General features: G+C 37.2%; 1 long non-coding RNA gene across 1 annotated transcript; it reads right to left on the reverse strand.

Moving 5' to 3' along the window:
• Nucleotides 1-704: 704 nt before the first annotated feature.
• LOC131645751 (uncharacterized) lies at nt 705-2,192 on the reverse strand. The gene is made up of 3 exons (XR_009297183.1): nt 1,438-2,192; nt 1,199-1,327; nt 705-948 (listed from the first exon to the last, which is right to left on the reverse strand). It is a non-coding gene; the product is annotated as an uncharacterized LOC131645751 (long non-coding RNA).
• Between the last annotated feature and the right edge of the window lie 919 nt (nt 2,193-3,111).

Here is a 3,111-nt window from a genome sequence, read left to right on the forward strand (position 1 = left end):
ATTCCTTCTTATTTCAAGATGGAATCTTCTATTGATCAAGGCGCAAATTTTCGAGTTCATTCTGGTATTCAAATCTCCTTCCACCTCGACGGTTCAAAACTTTCGTTTCTCACTCGTCTAGTTCAAGAAGTTTGAATAGGGGCAGCTGTTGCACCCCAAAATTTGCCCTCTTTCTCTGTGCCATAAGTCATCAAGGACGTTTATTTCGTCGCTTAAAAATCAAGAAAAAAACAATAAAGAGTTTCTTATAAGGTGCCTGCAATCGTTAATTCAACTGAGAATCATGGAATTTCATGTCAAGGTGTTCTTATGTGCTTCAATGCTTATCTTCCTCAAGAATTCCTTAAGGCATTATTGTTATGGCAGTTTGAGGTCCAGTGCGTGTCATGGTGTGAGTGATGAGCTTGTGGGTTCATTTTGTTCGAGGCATGTTTATTCTCTCAATTGCATGTGGCTTATAATTCGAGTTGACTTGGACTATTGACTGAATGGTTCATTAATAATGCAAATTAATTCGGATTTGAAGTTGAGTCAAGTGATTCCATAAATTCAGATTGTGTTCGAGATTAATTGATTAGATCTTAATTTTCAAGCATGTGATTTACCAAGAATTAATTTGAGCTTGCTAAAGTGAAAGATTTATTCATATGTTTTTTCAATACACAAGTTTCAAGATTCAAATTTCAAACATGTCCATTACAAGATACAAAAAGCTAATTTCTCCATGTTTAAATCCATATCATATCCATACCAAAATCCATTCAATACTTCTTACAAGATAGAAATGGCCACCAAATTACAAAAGACACATCAGTTTATTCCAAAAAAAGAAAAGAAAATGGCTACTTGCAAGGATCAAAGAACTTCCAAGACTTCCAGAACTTCTACTGCTATCAGAGCCAAAAGAAGCGGTTCGTACACATGCTCCAATAAACCGAACCTTGCACCCTGGAAAAAGAAGAAAAAAAACGAACCGAAACCGATTCAAATCAGAACTAATACAAGCATCTGTAGCGGGGAGAAACGACATGAGAAAAAATGAGCAAAGAAGGAAAATCGATAACAGAAAAATATATAACAGAATTCAGAGGGGAAGAACCAAAAGGGGGTAACAAATTTTATTCAATCTCTCTATTCATCTTCATCACAAAATCACAAAAAGAAGCTAACAGATTGGAAGGAAAGGGAGAATAACAACTTGTAACAAACTTTTGCACTCGCGAGGTTTTCTTCATCGTCTTCAACAATCCTTCATCTTCACGCTTCCATTTCATCACCACCACAATCACGCTCTTCATATCTTTCTATCATCTTCATCATCTTCATTCTTCAACCATAACAAAAGGAAAAGAACAAAAAGCAGAAAATCAGGGAGATAGAAAAGAAAATATCGGTAACAGAGAATTTGCAGAAAAGAGAGGAGAAAATGTAACAAACCTCTAACCGAAATGTAACAAACTTTTCTCATATCTTCTTTCTCATCACCTTCATCGCATATTCATCTTCAATTCGATCACCGCCATAACTAATCAAAATCAATCTTCATCTTTCTCTCTCGATTCAATATCTCTGCAACAATCTTCATCCACGCGTTGACATCATCATCATCGCCACAACTTCGCAAGCTTCGATCTGAAAATGAAATCGCAACATCTCCGACTACCTCTTCTCCGATCTCCAACATCACCTTCAATCATCAGATTTCCTTCACCAGATTCTTCGACAATCGAAACTCTTGTCAATCTCAGAACCTCATCTTCAAGAAACTTTGACGCGACATCGATCTCCACTACGTTCAACATCTTCAACTACCAATTTTGCATCAATCGGAAACGGCATCACCGAAGCAGCGTTCAAACATCAGAATGCGACGATTCACAGTGTCGCGACCTCCCTGCGTCAAAATCAACAACCAGTGGCAACATCACATCAATCATCTTCTTCAATGATGACATAAAACTTGAAAAAGAAGTGAGCAGAGAGAGATCGAGAACCACGCGAGAACACAGAGATGATGAATCGGAGGAGACGGATGGAGATTAACAAGGCGGAATCGAGGACGGAGAAATGGAGAAATTCCCGCCGGAGATGCATTATCGGCGCCGTCATGTTTGAAAATGAGTTTGAGGAGAAGAGGAACGTGAACTCCAATGGTCATAACATGTAACCCTAATTCCCTTCCTAACTTGAAATTTTACATTAACGTGTTTTTTTTAGTGTGATTAGAGGGAATTAATTGAATTTGTTTAGACTTAATTGGCCACAAATTATTGAATCAGATCTAACAACAAAACTGCTCTGCATCTGAATCCATGGACCATAGGCATTGGGCCTAGCGAGATATCGCTTTCCACACCCCTTACAGGCCCGTGCACCTCGTTCTTTTTTGTCTGACTACAATAAAACATGTTGTTGGGCTTAGCTTCATGGCCCTGCGCCCTTACCTCAGATTGCACCATTGTTTTCAATTTTTACCCCCCTGTATGCATATTTTTTGTGTTAGATTTAGTTCTTAGGCTAGTTTGTTTTCTAACATTTTTAGCATAATACAAAAACATAAAAATCAATAGCTTTTGTTAGATTTTAACATGATAAAAATAATAATAATAAAAACATGTATTCTTTTCTAGTTATTAGATTCTTGTGTTCTATATTTGTTCTAAGTGATAAAAAACATGTTTTCCTTGTTAGAATTTAGATGTTTTTGTAGATAGTTTTGTTCTATTACTTTTAGATGAAAATGCCATAAAAAACAATTTAATCTTGTTAGATTTTATTTTAGAATTTACTTAGAATTTAATTGCTATTATTTTCTATGGCGGTGCGCGTTTGCCTTGTTATTTCTGATGCGTTTGCTGAGATGTGCGAGGTACTTCGAGAGAGCCTTCGATTGAGATTTGACTTGCTTCGTGTTCCACTTTATTTGTGGGACACGAATTCGCTTCCGGTGCGATTGATATGCGTCGTGTTCCACTTTATTTGTGATACACGAACCTATTTCCGATGCCAGTCACCTGATCTCTCATTCATTGAGATGTATACTCTTGTATTGTCTGGATTGTTTCTCTTGCAGGTTACTCGTGTGGTTATGCTCGACGTGTACCACATGTC

The sequence above is a fragment of the Vicia villosa genome, linkage group LG2 (assembly GCF_029867415.1).
Source record: "Vicia villosa cultivar HV-30 ecotype Madison, WI linkage group LG2, Vvil1.0, whole genome shotgun sequence".
In the NCBI taxonomy this organism is placed as follows: domain Eukaryota; kingdom Viridiplantae; phylum Streptophyta; class Magnoliopsida; order Fabales; family Fabaceae; genus Vicia; species Vicia villosa.